The sequence below is a fragment of the Ceratotherium simum genome, chromosome 36 (genome assembly GCF_057802395.1).
Source record: "Ceratotherium simum simum isolate JZ-2026a chromosome 36, ASM5780239v1, whole genome shotgun sequence".
In the NCBI taxonomy this organism is placed as follows: domain Eukaryota; kingdom Metazoa; phylum Chordata; class Mammalia; order Perissodactyla; family Rhinocerotidae; genus Ceratotherium; species Ceratotherium simum.
Genome location: NC_141935.1, coordinates 4889420 through 4914254, shown reverse-complemented (window position 1 = coordinate 4914254; position 24835 = coordinate 4889420).

Here is a 24835-nt window from a genome sequence, read left to right as displayed (position 1 = left end):
ATTCAGTTTTGTAAATGAATTTTTTTTTTTGTGAGGAAGATCAGCGCTGAGCTAACATCTGATGCCAATCCTCCTCTTTTTAGTGTGGAAGACTGGCCCTGGGCTAACATCTGTGCCCGTCTTCCTCTACCTTATATGGGATGCCACCACAGCATGGCTCGACAAGCGGTGCGCCTGTGCGAGCCCGGGATCCAAACCTGCGAAGCCCAGGCCAACGAAGTGGAGTTCGTGCTCTTAACCGCTATGCCACCAGGCTGGCCCCAGTTTTCTAAATTTAAGTGAGGTTGATGGGCTATTTAAAAATGTGGACTTTGGGGCCGGCCCGGTGGCGTAGTGGTTAAGAGCGCGAACTCCACTTCGGTGGCCTGGGCTTCGCAGGTTCGGATCCCGGGCGCGCACAGGCGCACCGCTTGTCGAGCCACGCTGTGGCGGTGTCCCGTATAAAGTAGAGGAGGACAAGCACGGCTGTTAGCCCAGGGCCAATCTTCCTCAGGAAAAAAGAGGAGGACTGGCAACAGATGTTAGTTCAGGGCTAATCTTCCTCACAAAACAATAAATAAATAAAAAGTAAAAATAAAAAAATTAAAATGTGGACTTTATTTTAATGAAAAGTAATAAACTTATTTTTCATATTGGAACCACTATACTATAGATAAATATGTAACCACTACCATACCTATTTATTTGAATTTTTCTGTAGAATATGTACAGAGGATTGGCTAGCTTGGGACAAACATTTTTTTAAATTGAGATATAATTGACATATAACAGTGTATTAGTTTTAGGTGTACAATATAATGATTTGATATATGTATATATTGTGAAATGATCACAATAAGTTTAGTTAACATCCATCACCATACATCATTACAAATTTTTTCTTGTGATGAGAAATTTTAAGATCTACTCTCTTAGCAACTTTCAGATATACAATATAGTATTATTAGCTGTAGTCACCATGCTGTACATTACATCCCCAGGACTTATTTATCTTATAACTGGAAGCTTGTACCTTTTGACCATCTTTACCCATTTAGCCAACGCTCTACCCCTCTGCCTGTCAACCACAATCTGTTCTCTGTATCTATGAGTTTGGTTTTTTTTTTTTTTTTTCAGATTCCACATATAATTGAGATCATACAGTGTTAGTCTTTCTCTGTCTGACTTATTTCACTTAGCATAATGCCCTCAAGGTCCATCCATGTTGCCACAAAGGGCAGGATTTCCTTCTTTTTTAAGGTTGAAGAGTGTTTCCATTGTATATATATATAACACATTTTCTTTATTTGAGATTTTTCTTGTTTCTTGAGGTAGGCCTGTATTGCTATAAACTTCCCTCTTAGTGCCACTTTTGCTGCATCCCATAAGTTTTGGTATGTGGTGTTTTCATTTTCATTTGTCTCCAGGTATTTTTTGCTTTCTCCTTTTATTTCTTCATTAATCCAATATAACACATTTTCTTTATCCATTCATCCATTGGTGGACACTTAGGTTGTTTCCATGTCTTGGCTGTTGTAAATAATGCTGCAATGAGCATGGAGGTACAGATATCTTTCTGATATAGTGATTTTATTTCCTTCAGATGAATACCCAGAAGTGGAATGGCTGGATCATATTTTGCCCTATGTTTAATTCCCACAAATTTGTGAATGTTCCAGCTTTCTTTCTGTTATTGATTTCTGACTTTATTCTGTTGTAGTCAGAGAAGATACTTTGTGTGATATCTATCTTTTAAAATTTTGTGAGACTTAATTTGTGGCCTAACATACAGGCTAGCCTGGAAAATGTCCCATGTGCACTTGAGAAGAATGCATATTCTGTTGTAGTTGAGTAGAGTGTTCTGTATATATTTGTTAGATCTAGTGGTTTATTGTGTTGTTTAAGTCCTCTATTTCCTTACTTATCTTCTGTCTGGTTGTTCTATCCATTATTGAGCGTGGAGTATTAAGTCTCCTACTATTATGGTAGTTTTATTTCTCCCTTCAATTCTGTCAATTTTTGCTTCAAATATTTCGATAGTCTGTTATTAGGTGCATAAATGTTTATAATTGTTATATCTTCTTGCTGTATTAAATCTTTTATTAATACATAATTAATATATTATCTTTTTGTGTGTGTGTGTGTTTGTGAGGAAGATCAGCCCTGAACTAACATCCACGCTAATCCTCCTCTTTTTGCTGAGGAAGACCGGCTCTGAGCTAACATCTATTGCCAATCCTCCTCATTTTTTTTCCCCCAAAGCCCCAGTAGATAGCCATATGTCATAATTGCACATCCTTCTAGTTGCTGTATGTGGGAAGTGACCTCAGCATGGCCGGAGAAGCGGTGTGTCAGTGCACGCCCGGGATCCGATCCCGGGCCACCAGTAGCGGAGCGCGCGCACTTAACCGCTAAGCCACGGGCCGGCCCCTAATTAATATATTATCATTATATCATGTCCTTTTTTGTCCCTTGTAACCTTTTTTGAATTAAAGTCTATTTTGTTTGGTATTAATATAGCTGTCCTTGTTCTCCTTTGGTTACCATTTGCATGGAATATCCTTTTTCTTCCTTTCACTTTCAACTTATTTGTGTTTTTGGGTCTAAAGTGAGTCTCTTGTAGATTATATGCAGTTAGATCATTTTTTAAAATCCATTCTGCCAATCTCTGTCTTTTGATTGGAGCTTAATCCATTTACATTTAAAATAATTACTGATAAGAAGAGATCTCTGTCATTTTGCTATTTAGTTTCTACATGCCTTATAGCTCTTTTGCCCCTCACCTTTTGCATCACTGTCTTCTTTTGTGTTTAGTCAATTTTTTGGTAGTGAATTGTTTGAATTCTTTTATCATTTCTTTTTGTGTATATTCTTTACCTATTTTTTGTGGATACCATAAGGATAAAATTTAACATCCTAAAGTTATAACACTCTAATTTGAATTTATACCAGCTTAACTTCAATAACATACAAAACTCTGCTCCTATCACAGTTCTGTCCCCACCTCTTTCAGTTGTTGATGTCACAAAATTACATCCTTACACATTATGTGTTCAAAAATATAAACAAATAAATTTTAAATTATTAGTCTCTTAAATTATGTAGACAACAAAATGTAGAGTTACAAACCAAAATTACAAAAATAATAGCTTTTAGACTAACAGTTTTTTAAAAATGTATTAGTCTCTTAAATCACATAGAAAACAAAAAGTGGAGTTAAAAACCATCGCTATAGTAATACTAGCTTTTATAATTACCCACGTATTTACCTTAACTGAGATCTTTATTTCTTCATATGGCTTCAAGTTACTGTCTCGTGTCCTTTCATTTCAACTGTAGGACTTTGTTTAGTGTTTCTTGCAGGCAAATCTAGTGGTAATGTACATGCTCAGCTTTTTTTTATCTGGGGAAGTCTTAGTTTCTCCCTCACTTGAGGGACAGTTTTTACAGATATAGGATTCTTGGTTGACAGATTTTTTTTAAGTACTTTGAATATATCAGCTTACTGCCTTTTGACTTCCAAAGTTTCTGATGAGAAATCTGCTGACAAACATTGAGGATCCCTTGTATGTGACAAATTGTTTCCTTTTTTGCTGCTTTCAAAATTCTTTCTTTGTTCTTTGACAGTTTGATTATAATGTGTCTTGGTGTGGGTCTCTTTGAGTTCATCCTACTTGGAATTCATTAGATTCTTGGATATTTATATTTATCTCTTTCATCACATTTGGGATGTTTTCTGCCATTATTTCTTTAAATATTCTCTCTTCTCCTTCTGGGACTCCCACAATGCATATGTTGGTCCGTTTGATGGTATCCCACAGGTCCCTTAGGCTCTGTTCATTTTTCTTCAATCTTTTTTCTTTCTGTTCCTCAGACTTGATAATTTCCATTGTCCTATCTTCAAGTTGCCAGATTTCTTCTTCTGCCTGCTCTAATTTTCCTCGAATCCCTCTAGTGAATTTTGTATTTCAGTTATTGAAATTTTCAGCTCCAGACTTTCTTTTTGGTTTCTTTTTAGGTTTTCCTTATCTTCATTTATATTTCCATTTTGTTCATTCATCATTTTCTATACTTTCTCCATGTTTTCCTTTAATTCTTTGAGCATCTTTAAGGCAGTTATTTTAAAGTCTTTGTCTAGTAGATCTGCTATCAGGTCTGTTTCAGGGACAGTTTCTGTTGGTTTATTTTTTTCTTTTTCTTTAAATGGGCCATACTTTCCTATTTCTCTGTATGTCATATGATTTTTTGTTGTTGTTGAAAACTGGACATTTGAATCTAATAATGTAGTAACTCTAGACATCAGATTCTCTTCCTTTCTCAAGGTTTATTGGTTTTTGTTTTTATAGTTGTAGGCTGTCTGTGTGCCGAGGATCAACCTGAGGTGGAAATTAAAGGTCTTCTCAAGGCTTTTCTGGGCCTGCACCTGCCTCTGGCATGCACAGTGACTTTCTATATTCCCCTGTATTTGCAGTTGCTTTTGAATGATGTAGTCTTCAATGTCTGGATCCCGAAAGGAGAAAAAGAAAAATGAAGGGAGTGGAGGAGAAAGGCACCAGCCCTTTAAATCTCCTGAAAGTCATGTCAGCCAGAGGGGGAAGGTCTTGCAATTATGGGGGAGGTGCAACAAAAATGGACACTACCTCTTTGCCTGCCTTTCTGTGATCAGAAGCAGCAATCAAAGATCAGAACACAGATCCTCAATATCCTTTTTGGAGACCCTTATCAGGGTCCTTTTTGCCCACCCTGGCTCCTGCAAGCTGCTCCCAAGACACATACAGGCTGCCTGCCACAGTGCTGAGGGGTCAGAGATGGGTAGCTGCCACTGTGCTGAGAGCTGAAATTGACCAAAATTAACTGCAATTTACCCTTCAAGCCTTTTCTTGGAAGTTGCAAGCCTCCAATAGACTGTAGAGTTCCAAAATAGTTATATCAGATGGATCCTGCCAGTGCAATTGTTGTCTGGGTGGGCAGAGAGATTTCTGGTGCTCTCTCCTCTACCATCTTCCCAGAATCCTCCTCCTTTTGCCATTTTCAAATTGGGTTTTTACTTCCCATTCATTTTAAAATGTAAACAAGATCATGTCAATCCCCCGGTAAAGCCCCTCAATGCCTTCCCATCTCAGTATTAAAATCCAATCCTCTTATCTAGGTTTACAAAGCCTTACAGGATCTCCATCCTGCCTGCCTGGCTCTCTTATCACAATTACTACCACTCTCCCCCTTACTCACTACTCTAGTCTTTGTCTTCCTCAAACTCTCCAAGTTCATGTTTGCCTTAGGTATTTACATTAGCTATTTTCCTTCTAGTACTGTCCTAAACTGAGAGGGGGAGTGCAAATTGGTACAACCACTTTGGAAAGCCCTAAGGGCCCCTTGAACTCTAAACTAAACTCTAAAATGCTTTTCCCTGCCACCTTCTCAAAGAGACCCTCCCTGACCATTTAATTTCAAGTAGCCACCCACTCACTTCTTCTTGTCACCTCTTTAAAATTTTCTACATAACACATTGTTATCTGACATTTTTGGTACTTATTTTGTTTGTTTTTTGTTATTATCTGTCTCCTCTTTACCACAGAGTGAGTTCCATCTGAGCAGGAACCTTTTATGTCTTGTTTTGCTGGATCTTCAGATCTAGGAAGGTCCCTATAGTAGGCTTTCAATAAACGTGTCAAATGAATGAATGGATTCTGCAAAGCTATATGTTTTATAACTTACTTACTTCAAAACATATGTTTATTTTAACTGGATTTTACCTATAAAGGTGATTGGCAAGAGAATGGTGAGGGAGAAAGTTTGGAAAAGAGTCTTGCCAAGGCAGCAAGGTATATATTTTTTACATTAATAATTAATTCAACAAATATTTATTAAAAACATGCTACAGTCATGTGTCACTTAACGACAGGGATATGTTCTGAGAAATGTGTCATTAGGTGATTTCATTGTCGTGCAAACTTCATGGAGTGTGCTTACGCAAACCTAGATGGTGTAGCCTGCTACACACCTAGGCTATATGGTACTGATCTTTCAGGACCACCGTTGTACATGTGGTCAGTCATTGACAGAAACATCATTATGCCAGGAATGACTGTATATACACAGTGAAGAAGAAAAGCTACCTGCTATGAAAGACATTACATTCTACTGGAGACTACTCACAATAAGTAAACAAATACATAAAAAGCATTCAAGTAGTAAGAATTGCTATGAAGAAAATAAAGCTGTGTAAAATAATAGAAAATGTGATGGAGGAGGAGTCAACTTTAGAGAGAAGGGTTAGTAGAGAACTGAATTATGGGGTGATAGCGTTTCAAACCTAGAGAACACTAAAGGCAGGTTCCTAAAGCTTGGCCTATTTGAGGAAGACCAAGAAGACTAACCTGTCTAGCCAGAAGGAAGTAAGAGAGAGGAAAAGGGGTAGGAGAGCTTCACAGGTTCCACATCCCCACATCATGGAAATATATTGGAAATGGATCCTTCCTTTTTCTGGGTCATTTTAAGGTTTTAATCTATAGCACTGAGACCCATTTCTTAGAATTACAAAAAAAAAGTATCCTTATCTACAGGAAAAAATCATAAGATCTTGTGACTGGACAGTACAGAGAGAAATAAGTCCAAAACTCTCCTTTTAAAAGACTCCCAATTTATGACATATTTGGGGTAGAAGAATCCCATTTTCCTGAAACGACCCAATTAAGTAATGTTTCTATCATATTACAACACAGCCTCTCTTTTAAATGTCAACTAAGAATGTTGGAAAGAGTCTGAGGGCATTTGGGCTTGAGCGACACCAGGCAAGTCATCTAATCTTGTTAAAACTCAGCTCTTCGTCTGCATTTGTGCTATGGGATAATAGCATAAACTTTGAGGTATTTTGTAAGCGTGTAAGTGTACTAGCTCAGGTTGCCCCTAGAAGCAGCTGCCAAGACAGGATTAGACATACAAGAGACTTATTGGGAGAAGAGGCAGATGCTGGTTTGACCTGAGAGGAAGGAGAGAGAGAAGGAAGGAGGAATGGATGGGAAGAGTCTCAGACTGCAGCTCGGTTCCAAGAAAAGCTCAGCCAGGCAGATGTGTTGTCCTTGAGCCAAGGTCACCTGTTGGAGGAGTCCCTTGTCTCCCTGGCATGGGCCTGCCTCGGTATCCCTGCTGTGCTCAGTCATTGCTTCGGAGAGGCTTGTGGGAAATGTGGCGTCTGTGCAGACGCAGGCGTGGACCCAGTGGGGCAGCAGCCTGGACCTCCAGTCAATCATGCTCCTTGCAGCAGGAGGTCCAAGCAGCTTATTTCCATCACTGCAATAATCTGCCCTTGTGCCTCAAAGATCTACCACTCCAGACAAGTTCAGGGAGCAGCTAACTATTCCATGGTTCCTGGGGCTTCTCTCCCTGAGGGTCAACTTAGAAAAGGGAGAATAGTGGAACAAGTTATAGCCCCCATTGCTGCAGTTGGTTGGTCCCTGGGCCACACAATTGGTGGCCCACAGCTCACCTTCCACCATCCATTCTAGTGGGTTCTCTGATTGTGGTCCCATGCCCACACCTTCTTCACAGTGAAGTGTGTCCCTGGGTCAGATGCTATGTTGTACGGGATTCCATGCCTGTGGATCAGGCATTCTGTAAGCCCCTGGATTATGGTGCTAGCTGAGGCTCTGAGGGCAGGAAGGCAAGCTCATAACTAGCATAGGTATATACCCCTGTGAGGACAAACCTTTCCAGCATGGAAGGGGCCCAGCATAGTTGACTTGCCACCAAGTGGCCGGTTGGTCTTCTTAAGGAGTAGTGCCACATCAGGAGCTCAGTGTTGGTTTCTGTTGTTGACAGGTTGGACATGCAGAGGCAGCAGTAGCTGGATCAGTCTTGCAGGTGGGAGTCTGTCCTGTTGGGCCTATATACATTGCCTCCTTCTCTGCCAAGACGGTCAGTTCACTTATGTGCCCATCATACAACTCCATTAACTGGCTAAGTCATTTCATCTACTTGGTTGTTCAGTGTCTTTTCCATGGTGCATGCTCTCTTGTGGCTTTTATCAAAAATCTTCACACTCTGTGCCTACTCTCATATGTCCATTGCCTCTAGCCCAGACCTCCTTGTCTCCAATCTTCCATTCTTTTCATTCCTGGCCCCTGACTAGACGGCCAAGCCAATGGCCACTGCCCAGAAATCTGTATACATTCTGACCTCAGGCTACTTCTCCTTCCACACAAAATGGATGATCAAGTACACTGCTCACAGTTGCCCACTAGGAAGATTTTTCCTCTTTACTGTCCACCCCTACTGCCCACCTGACTGCTGTAATGCAGTCACCAACCATTTTCTGCTTATACTCACATAACAAGCTGACCCATCTGTAAACTAAGCTCAAGTCTTTTTCCTCTCCTTCAGCTGGTTGTATGAAACCTCCTACATGATCATAGCTATGAGCTGTAGAAGGAACACTGTTGCAACCATTGTTGGTAACATAAGTCTGGGGTATCTGTTCGTGCAGCTTACTCATGCTCTTTGGCCCTGCTCAAGCTTAATTTCAGATGTGCCAATTCCATCTTACAATATAGACTGTTGCTAGGCCCATCTGATTTTATGACTTGGTGGGTCTGACAAAACATAGCTCATAATGGGCTATTCTAAATGTGTGGTCCCTTAGTGCCCCATGTTCAAGTATTACTTCTCTATCAGAGTCCAGCAACATGCCAGAATCCGTTTTTCAAAAGCATATCATGTTCTGCTGCAGATGCAGCCTTATTTCAGAATCCCAGAGGCCTATGTTGTGATTCTCCCCCTGGGGCTTGCCATTAGAACCACATGGTGTCTTTTCCCACTCCTGACACCTCTAACATCATAAGGTTTACTAGATTGTATGGCCCAAATGGTAGGGCCGCTTTCACTGCAGCCTAGACCTGCTATGGAACTCTTTCATGCTCTGGGCCCCATTCAAAGCTAGCCGTCTTCCATGTCACCCAACATATCACCTGGACAGGTACTCTTAGATGTGGAGTGTGTTGCATCCAGAAGCCAAAGAGACCTATCAGCTATTGTGCTTCCTGCTCTGTGGTAGAGGATGCAAGATGTGGCAATTTGTATTTTATTTTGGAGGGGATATCCCAACACTCTCCTAATGACTGGATTCCTAAAAACATTACTGAAGTGGCAGGTCCCTGAATCTGCATAGGAGTTACGTCCTATCTCTTGGAGTGCATGCATCTTACCACGGCCTCCAGAGTACTAGCCATCTCTTGCTCATCCTCTCCAATCACATGATATAATCAATGCAATGCATCAAAATGATATCTGCGGATGTTCTTCCAGCACAAGGGAATTGCTAGCTCTCACTAGAGAAGTATGAGACACCTCTGCAAGCTCTGAGGTTTCAGGTCACCCTGCAGAACATCAGGGAGACCCATCTAGATATCTCTGCCCCATGTTTCACGGTCCCAAGTTTCCCCAACCAGAGTACTAACTTTAGTACCAGACCTGCCTAGGCTGAGCATTCAAACGGATGCCATAAGACCTACAGTCTGTTGCTCAGTTATGTCTGCTCTCCCACTGTAGGAGATGACAGCCTCTTTGCAAGCTACTCCAGAGTCCCTCTGGTTCTCACACCTAGCCTATGGCTCTCAGTTTCTCATTTTACCTCTCCAGGGCACCAATTCAGCTTAGCTGTAACCAGCCAACTCTACTGTCTCTAGGCATTTCCTCCCCTCCCCCATGTGTTTCAAATACCTGAATCATTACACCTGCAAGGGCATTCCCCTCCACTGGGATGTTTCCCTAGGTCGCTACTGGTGAAATCTTTAGCAATTAGGCCACCATCTTGTGCTAAGGACTATCCATGCCCCACCTACCTATCTCTTTGCTCCCTGGTAGTAAGTGAGTGAGCCGGTCACAAATTCCCATCTTACTAACTGTTTTCTCAGACCACTCTCAGTACCAATGTGTTAGTTTAGATCTGCTGAGAAGCAGATGCCAAGAAAGCATTAGATGAGCAAGGTATTTCCTGGAAGAGACAGCAGGAGAAAGCAGGGAGAGCTTTAAGATCACATGTAGGTCTGACACCTGTGGAAGGAGAGAAGGAAGGAAGGAAGATTGGGTAGGAAAAATCTGATTATAGTGCAGTTCCACGAAAGGTTCAGGTAGGCCCATTAAGGGAGTCCCACACCTTGCCAAGGTGGGCCTGCCTTAGTGCCCCTGTGGTGCTCAGTCATTGTCTGGGCGCATTCTTGGCCTCCATATGGATCAAGAAGGGCAGTGCCAGGAACCATTAGTCAATTATGTCACCGGAGGTTTGAACAGCATATTTTTATGGCCTCTACATTAAGTAAGCAGGGAAAGTTCTTGTACACAATATATACAGAAATAAGTGGTAGGTATAATAATTATCACTCCTTTAATTTCTCTGTAACTCAGTTATCTGATCTGTCAAACAAGAATAATTTAACATCTTTCATATCTAATTCATAAGACTTTTTGGAGACTCAAATATAACACTTCACTTAAGAGTGTACTTGAAAAATTTAAAGATAGAAAACAGTGAAAGGTCTATAGTCTATAGTGAAAACTAGTGAAAGGTCTATATAACTAAGAATAGCTTTCACTTTCACCTTAAGCAACCGAACTTGAATAAATATCTAAATATCAGTTGAAGTCAGGGAGCTAAGTATTTATGGACTAAATATTCTGAAGAAATACATTCAAAATGTAACTTATTGAATGCTTCGAGTTAAAAAGTATAAAACTAATGAGATTACTTAAAAGAGTTTTCATCTGTTCAATTTAAAGAACAATGACAATAAACTGGTAAGATCTTTTATCATGCACGTGCAGGTGAGTCAACAATTTGTGTATTAACATGTGGCAATCTGAAGGCATGTCAGAAGGCAGTGCTTTTCAAATTATTCCGCCAAAGTATCCTTAACTGAAAAGGAAAATATATTCAAATATCCAAAGAGGGATTAGTTGGGAAAAAACTTTCATTCAATGTATGTAATGCTCAAGTGCTATGAGCCAGCAAAACATGTTTAGATGGAACAACCTAACGCCCAATAATAAGATTCTCTTCTAATTTCTTCGGCTATTTTTTATTATTACAAAAGCAATATCAGAAAATGTAGATAACCAAAAGAATGCCATAATAAATTCACATATTCCCACCCACACTGAGAAAACTCAGTTAATACCTTCAGATATTTTTCTGTGCATATATATCCATATGTGTGGCTGTATATGCATGTATCTGTGTGATTTTATATAAAAGTGGGGTCAGACTATATATACTCTTTAAAAATCTGCCGTAAGTTAACTAATCCACTAGTTGTTGGATGATTAGGGTATTCCATCTTATTCTCTGTTATCGTATACTTGGTCCTACCTCTACTTTTCATAATAAAATCAGCAAGCAAGAATAATTGGTCAAAATAAACCAGAAATTTTTTGAAGTGTAAAAATCTCTTAAAAATTACAGAAACAGGTTTTAAAAATGCTTAAGGAGACAGTTGTAAAATCATACTGTGTTGCATCTTACCAGTTCTTTAAACGCCAGTGATTAGGGTATACTGATTTTCAACTAAACAGTCTCATACTATGAATCCCCTTGTTTTTCTTTATAGTCTTTGAAATATAGGTGTTCATATAAAATGTATTATTGTAAATAATATATTATTGCTGTTTGCGCGTTTTTGAACTTTATTTAAATGGCTTTACATGTATATATTCTTCAACTTTTTTCACCAATATCATGTTTGTGAGATCCTATCCGTCTGAGATTTGCACGGCTGCAGCTCAGTTATTTCACTGCTGTGCAATATCCCATTGCTGGATCATACCACTTTTTTTTTCTCTTATCAACAGATATTTGCATTGTTTCCAGGTTTTTGTTATTATAAACTATGCTGTTAGGAACATTCTTCTACAAGTCTGCAGACACACGTATCAGATATGCTGCCAAAAGTGAAGTTATTGGTTGTAAGATATGCACATCTCCAACTTTATTAAAGTGCCAAATTGTTTAACAAAGCAGTTGTACCAACTTACACTCCCACCTGCAGAGTATAACTGTTTTCTTTGTTCCAATTCTTAGACAATACTCCATACTATCAGACTTAAATTTTTAAAATAATGTTAGTTATAAAATAATATCTAATTGTGGTATTAGTTTGGATTGTCCTGAGGAATTTAGGTTGAGCAATTTTTCATACTTTTATTAGCCATTTATGTTTCCTCCTTTTGAAATAACTGTTCATGTCTTTTGACATTTTAAAAATTATTTTCTGGTTTTTTTGTGTGTGTGTGTGAGGAAAATTAGCCCAGAGCTAACAGCTGTTGCCAATCCTCCTCTTTTTTGCTGAGGAAGATTGGCCCTGGGTTAACATCCGTGCCCATCTTCCTCTACTTTATATGTGGGACGTCCACCACAGCATGGCTTGGTAAGCGGTGCGTATGTCCGCACCCGGGATCCAAACTTGCGAACCCCGGGGCCGACAGAAGCAGAGCACGCAAACTTAACCACTGTGCCACCAGGCCAGCCCCCTATTTTCTGTTGTTTTTATTGATTTTTTCAAGTTTATTATATTTTCTGAACAATGATCTTTTGTCAGTTATATATATATCAGATATTTTCTGCCAGTTTCTGACTTGTCTTTTTACTATTTAATGGTAGATTTTGAAAAACAGAAGTTTAATTTTAATGTAGCCAAATTTATTCGTTATTTTCTTTATGTTTTATGCTTTTTATATCTTATTTAAAGAAAATTTTTCCTAACTCAAAAGACATCAATAATCTCATATGTAGTCTTAGAAAATTTAAAGTTTTGCTTTTTACTTGGAAGTATTTTATTCATTGGAAACTGACTTTTGTATATAGCATGAAGTAGAAATCCTATTTTATCTTTCCCCATATACTTATCTAAATGTCCTAGACTACTTAATGAATAGTCCACATATTCCCCTCTGATCTTCCATGCCTCCTGTGTTGTACCAAGTTTCCATATGTGTGTAAGTCTGTTTATGAGCTGTCTGTTCTGTTCTAGTGACTATTAGTCTGTCACTTCTCCAGCCCCACACTGTCTTAATTGCATTACTTTTACAGTCTGTCTGGATATCTGACAGGACAGTCTCACCCCCATCTCTTGATACTCCTTTTCAAAATGTTCTGAGCAGTGTGTCCATTCCTCTTCCATATAAAATAATTCCACTTAAAAGGATTCCTTTTTTTTAATGATTCCATTTTAAGATCCGCTTTTCATGTTCAACGAAAACCCCTGTTGGTTTTTATGATGAGAAATGCATTGAATATAGTGATCAACTTAAGAATTGATATTGCCGTCATATGGACTGATAGTCATGATATTTCTTCAACGGTTTTTGTCATCTTTTATCTCTTTCCATGAAGTTTTAAAATTTTCCCCAGTGAGATCTAGCACAGCTTTTGTTATATTTGTTCCTAGGTCCTTCATATTTTTGAGGTATTATAAATTTATCTCTTAAAATTGTATCTTCTAATTATTTGTAACTTATGCATAAAAACAATAAAGTTGATTTTTAACATTGATTTTGATCTCCAGTAACCCTGTTAAATTCTCTTATTAGTTCTAATAATGTAACTAAACTTTTATTGTGGTTTTCTATGACAATGTTATAATACTTTATTTCTGTCTTTCCAAAGTTTACAATTTGTCTTTTTCTTTTTTGTCTTAATGCTGATAAGGGCTTTCAGTACATTGTTGAATAGAAGTGGTAATAGCAGGCATCTTTTTCCTGTTTCATGTTTTAAAGGAAATTCTTCTGAAGTTTCACCATTTAGTATGATGTTTGCTGTAGATTTCTACAGCTACATTTAAACAGTTTTAGGAAGTTATTTTCTAATCACAAGTGCACACTACTTTAGAAATATTACAGTTTCCCAGTGAGCTAAACTTTTTATCATTATGTGGTGTCTCTTTACATTCTAATATATATATTTTTGCCTTACAGTTTATTTTGTCTGATATTAACGTAACTATAGCAGCTTTCTCTTGGTTAGAATTTGTCTGGTATATATTTTTTCATCTTTTCTGTTTCAACCCTTTTTCACTCATATTTTAGGTGTGCTTCTTTTAAACAGTATATAGATTTAAATGTTCATTCTAATAATTTTTATCTTTCATTTTAAGATTACTGATACAGTTGAGTTTAGTTTTATAATTTTATTCTTTATTCTTATTCACCTCATTTTTTTTCTGCTTCTTCTTACTGCCATATTTTGGATTGATTTTTTTTCCTTATGCCTTTTTTTCCTGTTTTCAAAATTATATGCTCTATTTTACTCTCTTTGTGGTTATCTTTGAAATGTAGTAAGCATATTTAACCAGATCTAAGGTTATTCTATAGCTCTTTCCTTCTCCCAAAAAACACAAGATTATTGAACTCTTTAATCCTGCTTATTCCTCTCCCAGCTTACGTCCTACTATTGACCATTATTTTAGCTTTATTTAATAGTGTTTTTAAATCCCATTAACAAGACATTACTATAATAATTTCAAATAATCAGTCCGTTGAGCTTCACTCACAGATTTACAATTTTCATGCTCATCTTCCCTTCTCACATCTTGGTTTTTCTTTGTGTAGTACATTATTAAGTTCTTTTACAGCGTTTCTAATGACAGTAAATATTACAAGTGTTTATCTGAAAAAAAAATTTATTTCACCCTTATTCGCAAAGGATATTTTGCTTTGATACACAATTGTAGGTTGAAAGGGATTTTATTACAACATTTTGAAACTATTTTGCTATTGCCCTCTGGTTTCTATTGCTGCTGATTTCCATTGCTACTCTTAGTCTAACGGTAAGTCCTGAGTGGATAATCTGCCTTTCCTCTCTGGCTGTTTGTAAGAATTTCTTTTTGTTTTAACATTTTGCACATTCACCAAGATGTTCACTAGTGCCTTTTTATTTATCCTGCTTGGGATTCATTGTACTCTCTGAATCTGAGAATGTGTGTCTTCTATCAGTTACAGAAAAAAATTCTTATTGCTCTTCCTCATGATCTCTATTATCTCCTTCTGGAACTCCAATTAGACATATGATAGACCCTCTAATTCTTTTTTTTTTTTTTGTGAGGAAGATCAGCCCTGAGCTAACATCCATGCTAATCCTCCTCTTTTTGCTGAGGAAGACGGGCTCTGAGCTAACGTCTATTGCTAATCCTCCTCCTTTTTTTTCTCCCCAAAGCCCCAGTAGATAGTTGTATGTCATAGTTGCACATCCTTCTAGTTGCTGTATGTGGGATGCGGCCTCAGCGTGGCCGGACAAGCGGTGCGTCGGTGCGCGCCCGGGATCCGAACCAGGGCCGCCAGCAGCGGAGCTCGAGCACTTAACTGCTAAGCCACGGGGCCGGCCCAGACCCTCTAATTCTATCCTCCTTCTATCTTCTATGTTTCTCTACCCCTATCTCAAATCTCTTATCTCTTAGTCTTTCTGTGCTTCAATTTGGGTAATTTCTTTACATATATATTTTTTTAATTCTCTGTTAATTCTCATTCTAGTTGACTAATTCTCCCTTGTGCTTAATCTGCTTTTTCACTCACTCACTGAATTTTTAATATTAGCTATTCTATTTTTCATTTGTGAATTTCCATTTAGTTGTTGTTCCAATCCGTCTGGATTTTTAAATCTTTTATGTTGTTTCTGTCTCATGTTTTCAATTCTAATTTTTATTTCTTTAAACAGTTTAGACAGCTATTTTATATTCTCTAACTAATAACTCCATTATTGGAACTGTTGGTCACCAAATTGCACTGTTTGTTATTTGTGTTGGCTATTGTTCATGATGCCTTGATTCCTCGTGTGCTTTGTAATTTTGGGTTGTGGAATCATGGTCAGCAGGACTTTTTCTGTAGGAATCTTACGGGGCCAGGATTGAAGTTCTATCTATCTAGAGAGAATTCATTTCTCTCTTTTTGCTTCTATCAGGCAATCAGAGGTTCTGTTAACTTGGGACAAGTTCTTGTTCTTATCCTGACTTGGATTTTACTGTACTGAATTATGTCCCCCTCCCAAATTCATATGTTGAAGTCCTAATCCCCAATGTGACGGTATTTATAGCTATGGCCTTTAACAGAATTACTAGGGTTAAATGAGGTCGTAAAGGTGGGGCCCTAATCTAGTATGACTGGTGTCCTTATAAGAAGGGGAAGAGATACCAAGGATGCATGTGCATCCACGTGAGGACACAGGAAGGAGAAGACAGTCATCTGAGAGCCAGAGAGAAGCCTCAGGAGCAACCAAACCTGATGACACCTTAGTCTTGGATTTCCAGCCTCCAGAACTGTGAGAAAATAAATTTCTGTTGGCTAAGCCATCCAGTCTATGGCATTTTGTTATGGCAGCCCTAGCAAACTAATACAGTAGGAAATAAAAATTTTTTTTCTTTTTTTGGTGAAGAAGATTAGCCCTGAGCAAACATCTGTTGCCAATCCTCCCCTTTTTGCTGAGAAAGATTGGCCCTGGGCTAACATCCATGCCCATCCCCCTCTATTTATTTACATGTGGGACGCCTGCCACGGCATGGCTTGATAAGCCGTACATAGGTCCACACCCGGGATCCAAACCTGCGAATGCTGGGCATGAACTTAACCACTATGCCACCAGGCCAGCCCCAGAAAATAAAACTTTTAACCTCTAACCCATGTGTGGGCAGACTTCTCTTTACATATTTTCAGGGGAGTCCAGGCAGAGTCAGACAAGTTCTGTGCCTTCTCTTACTGCTGGTAGGTAGATTTGTTTTATGGTCGCCCATTCACTAAGGGCAGGGCTGTGACAAAGGTGAAGTCAGAGCATTACTGGCTTCACCCTGGTCCTGGCCCTGACTAAGGGTATAGCTCATTGAGTGTCTCAACTTTATGGCAGGATCTTGGCTCAGACGACTCATCTGGCACAGGCCAAGGCTGTGTCTCCTGACTCCCTTCAGCCGTTAAAACTCAAGGGTCATGGTTACCAAGACTGACAGATCTCTCCAGGACCCCAGTGGTGCTAGAGACAAATTACCAGTCTGATGATAAACTCAGTTTTCAGTTTTTGGTACCTAGATTCTTGCTACTTTTTCAGGCTTACCTATACATTTAAAAATAGAGTTGTTTTATTTTTCAACTTAGATTTTTTGTAAGGGATGTTTTTAAGGATATCTACTGTACCATACACCTGGAAACCGAAGGTCCTTTTGTCTTGTTATAACAGTAAGAAAACCTTTCCCAGAAGCCACCCTGCAGAATTTCCCTCGTGTCTCATTGGCTAGGAGCTTGTATAAATCAATCAATGCAGGAAGAGTAGGATTTCCAAGATTGACGTAGACGAGTCAGAATTTACCTCAGGGGCCCATGAGGGAGGGATGGACAATGAGACAAATTTAGGGAACAGGAAAGGAATAACTGTTGTGGAGACAAAGTAGCATGCCTGCAACATGGGTAATTTAGGAGAGATTGGGCAGACTAGTCTGACTAGTACAGAGTATTTGACCTAGAGAGTAAAAGACATAAAACTAAAAGGTATTTCAAGGGTCAAAATGTGGGAGTGCCATAAATGCCTAGCTAATGAGTGCATATTTTATCCAACATGTATAGTTGTGACACTGAGGATTTTTGAGCCAGAAAACGACAATGAAAATGGTGTGTTAGCACTGTTATTTTGGCAACAGTGTGAAGAACGACTTAGGAGAGGAGGAAACTAGAAGCAGTAATCATGATTGAGGGGCCTTCTGCAGTGACTTAGGCTTGAAGCAACAAGGATCTAAATCGGGTAGGATTGCACTAGGGATTCAAAGGGAGGGAGACACATTATGAGAGAAGAATGAATGAAATTTGGTGACTGAATTGGATGTCAGATACATTAGGGGAAAAAAGGCAACGATTTAGTTTACTTCAATAAATATATTTGGTGGTGTGATAAAGACGAGGAGTCAGACTAGAGGGTTCCGGTTCCAGCTCTGCCATATCCTAGGTATTAACTTTGGACAAATTACTTAGTATCTTTGATCATCAGTTACATCATTTGTAAAAACGGAGATAATTATGTGTTTTTCTATTTTAAAATCTTGTGGGAATGAAATGAAATAGAGTTTCTGAATGTATGTTGAAAATTATATAAGATTATAAACAGTTAATCAGGGCATCTCTACCATATAGAGGCAAGGATTTAGATTGGGTATTGCAGCAGAAACTACTAGCTATGATGCTATTCTTTAAGCTTATAGCTCAGGGGCTGGCCCAGTGGCAGAGTGGTTAAGTGGGCGCGCTCTGCTTCAGCGGCCTGGAGTTCGCAGGTTCAGATCCTGGGCGAGCACTGACACATCGCTTGTCAAGCCATGCTGTGGTGGCGTCCCATATAAAGTAAAGGAAGATGGGCATGGTTGTTAGCCCAGGGCCAGTCTTCCTCAGCAAAAAGAGGAGGATTGGCAACAGATGTTAGCTCAGGGCTGATCTTCCTCACCAAAAAAAAAAAAAGGTTATAGCTCGATGTTGGGAGAAGGAACATGTAATTATTTATGTCTGAAGAAGGTATGATGAGTAAAGGGGCATGGAGTAAATCAGAGAAGGCAGGTACAGAGCTGGGTACATTTCCTAGCTACCTTACATCAAGGTGAGGCAGTACAGCTAGTGAATGAAGTCACTTCCAGGCTGAGGTGGTTGAGAACCTTTTGGTGAGTTTAGAGGTTAAATGTTAAAAAGAGTGGTACCAAAAGATGCAAGGAGACAATATCTGGATCGTACTTGAAGGACAGCTGACTGACCAGAAACCTCCTCAATGGGTTTTGCCTGAGTAAGAAATAAAGTTTCATTGTATCAGTTCACTTAGATCTTGGTACTGCTTGGTATAGCAGCAATCGGCTTTGAAACCTGGGGTTTAAGGGAATGTTTCAGTTAACCATTGACGTCATACGTGTTACCCCAGTACTTGGTGACTTAAACCAACAACCATTTTAACTGGACCTGACTCTGTGGGCAGCAATCTGGGCAGGCTCGGGTGAGCAGTTCTTCTTCTGGTCTCCCCAGAAATCACTCATGAGGCTGTGTTCATCTGACAGATTGACTGGGGTTGGATTGTCTAAGATGTCCTTATTTGCGTGTCTCACACTTGGTGCTAGCTGTCAGCAAGGATGCCTCCATTTTCCTCCTTGAGACCTCTGCAGAAGCCTAGCGTGGGTGTGTTTATATCACCTGTCGTGGCTAAAAGAGGGCAAGCTCCAATGCACAAATGCTCTTCAAACAGCTGCTCAAGTCACAGTTGCTAAAGTCACACTGGCCAAAGCAAGAAGCATAACTAAGTTCCAGTTTAAGTGGGAAAGATAAACCCCACCTCTCGAGGGAGGAGATGTGAAAATCACAATGTGAGAGTATATGAGTGCATGGATGGGGGGAATTATTGAGGTCAATTTTACAAACAAGCTGTCATGAAGAACAAGAGATCACATTTTATATATATATATGAAAACGATGAAGGAGGAAATGGCATTTTAAGGTGGACCCTGAATGATGCAAAAATAGTTTATCAGGCTTAAAACAGCAATAATTTACTCTCACAGTTTGGGGGACTAGAAGCTGGAATCCAGTAGGGCTGCACTCCCTCTGGGGACTCTAAGGGAGAATCCCTTCCTTGCCTCTTCCAGCTTCTCGTGGCGTCCTGACATTTCTGGGCTCATGGCTGCATCGCTCCAATCTCTGCCTCCATCTCCACATCACCTGCTCTGTGTGTCTGTTATAAGGACACTTGTCACTGGATTTAGCTCCTCTCCTTCCCCTCAAATAATTTAGGACAATCTCCTGATCTCAAAATCCTTAATTACATTTGAAAAGACCCTTTTTCCAAAAAAAGTAACATTTACAGCTTCCAGGGATTAGAACAGGGACATATACTTTGGGGGACCACCATTAGCCCACTACAGGTCTAAATACCAATTAAAAAGCAGAGATTGTGAAATTGGATTTACAAAAAAGACCCAAAACTATGATGCCGATAAGAAACACACTTTAAATATAAAGACACAAATAAGCTGAAAGTAAAAGAATGGGACAAGATACACCAGGCTAACACTGATCAAAAGAAAGGTGGAGTGGCTGTATTAATATCAGACAAAGCAGATTTCAGAACAAAGAAAAATATCAGATGAGGAGCATTACATAATGAATGGTCAATTCCTCCAGAGGACATAACTATCCTAATGTTTCTGCATCTAAGAACAGAGCTTCAAAATATGTGAAGCAAAAGCTGAACAAATTGCAAGAATAGACAAATCCAAAATTATTTTCAGACATTTCAATACTCCTCTCTTAATAATTGATAGAATGAATAGAAACTTATCAAGAATATAGACTTGAACACATGAACAAACAGCTCGACCTAATTGATATTTATAGACCATTCCACTTCGCAACAGCAGAACACACATCCTCTGCAAGTATGTGGTTGACAGGAGGGATGGGAGGAAGGGATCACAAAAGGGCACAAGGAAACCTTGGGGTGATGAATATGTGCATTATCTTGATTTCAGTGATGGTTTCATGGGTATCTTATCAAACTGTACACTTTAAATATGTGCAATTTATCGTATGTCATTTATACCTCAATAACACTGTTTTTTTAAAGAGAGACAATCAGACTAACACATATATCATGGATCATGTAGCACAAACAACACATTCATACACATAAAACTGACAAAGAATTAGTATCTCAAATATGCAAATAAACCTACAATAAATAAGGAAAAGACAACACAGGAGAAAGACAGGCAAAGGCTATATGCAAATATTTCACAAAAAAAACAATACACAGCACAAAGAAACATGAAAAGACATTCAATCTCACTTGAAATTAGGGAAATGGAAAGTGAAATCACACTGAAATACTGTTTCATACCCATCAGGTAAGCAAAACATTTTGCTTTTTGCAAAAGAAAGTTGACAATATGCAGAGCGACCTAAATTCTTGTCTACTGCTGGTGGGCATGTAAATTAGTAAACATTTAGGAGTATAATTTGATACCAGCTAGTAAAGTCAAAGATGCACAGACCTTACAACCTAGCCATTTCACTCTGAGGCAAATACCCTGTAAGAATCATACCACAAATGCATTAGGAGAGGGTATAAGAACATTTATGAAAGCGTTTTGTGGTGGCTATAAATTAATAACATTCTAAATGTCCATCAACAGGAAAAGATTAAATAAATTGAGGTACATTCAACAATAGAATCCTTACATAATGAAAATGAATGCACTAGAGCCACACAAATTAACATAATCTCATGAAGTTAATAGAAAAATCAAGTTTTGTAAGGTTTATGGAGTGTGAAAGCATTCATGTAAAGTTTGACAACATAAGAAACAATGCCACGTATTGTTGAGGGATACATATATATGTAGTGAAAACACAAGGCGTGTGGGAATGATCCATTTAGAGTAATCGAGGGTGGGATTTGGGAGGAAGAGAAATGTGTTTGGGGTGGCGTGTGCAGGGAGTTACAACTGCGATTTTAACGCTATGTTTCTTAAACTGGGTATTCGTTACATTGTCTTTATATTTTTATGTGTGTTTGGCATATCTGTAATAAAATTTCAGAGGCACAAGAAGGCTCATCCTTCCTCTTCCGCTGGACATCGCCGAGACTGGATATGACGCCTGAAACAGGGGCAATCCCGGCCGTCATGCTGCAGAGAGCAGTGAGCAGGGCCAAGCGCACTCCCTGACGGTGCCCGAGCTGAAAGACCAAGGGCTTAGGTCCTTGCTGATGTTTCCAAGCTGCTGAATCAACCTGCCCTGCAGCGCCTGGGTCTGGACTTCTGTGAGATGATCAATGGTCTCATTCTCAGCAAACAGAGTTGGTCTTTTCTGTTGCTTGTAGCCAAAACCATCCTAACTGATATCATCCTCAAAAGCTGATTTCTTCAAATCTTCCACTTTCCTAAAATGAGGTTTTCATTCCTAGCTCCTATCAAATTTAGAAACATTCTTTTTTTAAATTTATTTTATTTTTTTTAATTGAGATAACATTGGTTTATAACATTATATAAATTTCAGGTGTACATGATTATATTTTGATTTCTGTGTATAAGAAACATTCTTTAATATTCAGTTCAAATTCAATTTCAGGGGCCAGCCCTCTGTGTAGTGGTTAAATTAACACTCTCTGCTTCCTGCAGGTTTGAATCCTGGGTGCAGATCTACGGACCGCTCATCAAGCCATGCTGTGGCGGCGTCCTGTATACAAAGTAGAGGAAGATGGGCATGGATGTTAGCTCAGGGCAAATCTTCCTCAGCAAAAAAAGAGGAAGATTGACAAGGGATGTTAGATTAGGGCCCACCTCTTCACAAAAAAAAAAAAACAAATTCAATTTCAGTCATCAAACTTTTCCTCACCAGGAAGTTTACAAAGTTATCTCCCTATTCTGAATACCAATGTCACTTAATGTCAATAACTATTTAGGGCCACCCTGTGGCTTAGCGGTTAAGTGCGCACGCTCTGCTTCCGGCGGCCGGGGTTTGGATCCCGGATGTGCACCAAGACACTGCTTCTCTGGCCATGCTGTGGCCGAGTCCCACATACAGCAACTAGAGGGATGTGCAGCTATGACATACAACTATCTACTGGGGCTTTGGGGAAAAAAAAAAAGGAGGAGGATTGGCAATAGATGTTAGCTCAGAGCCAGTCTTCCTCAGCAAAAAGAGGAGGATTAGCACGGATGTTAGCTCAGGGCTGATCTTCCTCACACACACACACAAAATAACTATTTACAGCTACTCAATGAATATGTAATTTAAATTCTTACAATCAAGCTGCCTTTGAAATAGGATCTCTAAAATCTTAAGCTGTAATTTTGGCTCAGTGTACAAAAGCCTTTCTTTTTAAATTTTATTCCAGCTCTATTGAGGTATGTCTGAGAAATAAAAATTGTGTATATTTAAGTTGTACAATGTGATTTTTTTTGCAAGGTATCCAATGTGATTTTTTGGTGTGCATGAGGAAGATTAGCCCTGATCTAACATCCCTTGTCAATCTTCCTCTTTTTTTGCTGAGTAAGATTGGCCCTGAGCTAACATTTGGGCTCATCTTCCCCTAATTTATATGTGGGACGCCTGCCACAGCATGGCTTGATAAGCGGTGCATAGGTCCATGCCTAGGATCTGAACCTATGAACCTTGGGCCACCAAAGCAGAGCATGGGAACTTAACCACTATGCCACCAGGCCGGCCCCTCCAATGTGATGTTTTAATGTAAGTATATATTGTAAAATGATTACCACAATCTAATTAACATATTCACCGTGTCACATAGTTACTCTTTGTTGGTTTGTGTGTGGTGAGAACACTTAAGTTCTACTCTCAGCAAATTTCAAGTATACAATACAGTACTATTAACTATAGTTACCATGCTGTGCATTAGGTCCCCAGAGCTTATTCATCTTACAACTGAAAGGTTGTATCCTTTGTCCATCTTCCCATTTGCCCCACCCCCCCAGAGCCCCTGGCAACTACCAATCTACTCTCTAGTTTATAAGTTTGACGTTTTTAGATTTCCACATATAAGTGAGATCATACAGTATTTGCCTTTCTGTGTCTGGCTTATTTCATTTAGCATAATGTCCTCCAGGTTCATCCATGTTGTCACAATGACAGGATTTCCTTTTTTATGGCCGAATAGTATTCCATTGTGTATATGTACCACAACTTCTTTATCCATTCATCCATTAGTGAACACTTCATTTATTTCAATATCTTAGCTATTGTGCATAATGCTGTGATGAAATTTACAGTGCAGATGTATCTTTGAGATGTTGATTTCATTTCCTTTGGATATCTACCAAGAAGTGAGATTGCTGGATCATATGGTAATTCTATTTTTAATTTCTTGAGGAACCTCCGTACTGTTTTCTATAATGGCTGCACCAATTTACATTCCTACCAACAGTGCACAAGGGTTCCCTTTTCTCCACACCCTCCCCAATACTTACTGCTTGTCTTTTTTATAATAGCCATCCTAACAGGTGTGAGGTGATATCTCATTGTGGTTTTGATTTGCATTTCCCTAATTATTAGTGATGTTGAGCACCTTTTCATATACCTGTTGGCCATTTTTATGTCTTCTTTTGGGAAAATGTCTATTCAGGTCTTTGCCATTTCTTAATTGGGTCTTTTTTTTTTTACTGTTGAGTTGTATGAGTTCCTTATACATTTTGAATATTAACCCCTTATCCGATATATGGTTCGCAAATATTTTCTCCCATTCCACAGGTTGCCTTTTCATTTTGTTGATTGTTTCCTTTTCTGTGCAGGAGGTTTTTAGTTTGATGTAGGGTTTTTTTTTTAATTAATTGAAAAATCTGTTTAATTATGCACATATCTAGTAAGTTTTTATCACTTACTAGTAAAAGGTAGTAGTCATTCAACCAAGCTAAGACTAGTGCCATAAAGGATCAATGGTAAAATAGGCAACTAAACTACTAAGCAGCTGAGGGCTGACATAGGGGATGGCTGAACACACAAAGTGGTTTCCCAGTTTGATAATAACAACAGGTAACATTTAGGAGCCTGGCACCGTGCTAGATGTTCTGTATACAATATCTCATTTAATGTTCACAATAATTCAGCTCTGAGATATTCACATTCTACAGAGGAGGAAACCCAGGCTGAGAGAATTTAAATAATCTCAATGTCACAGAACTAGACAGTAGATAGGTTAAGATTCAACTCCAGGTCTGTACGCCTTCAAAGACAACACTCTTTTCACAGGTCACGCTACCACTCAAGGATTTATTCCATCGCTGAATTACGGGTCAGGTGCTGTTCTTAACAGTGGAATAAAAATGGCAGGCAGAATATATATGTGCCTACTATCATGGAA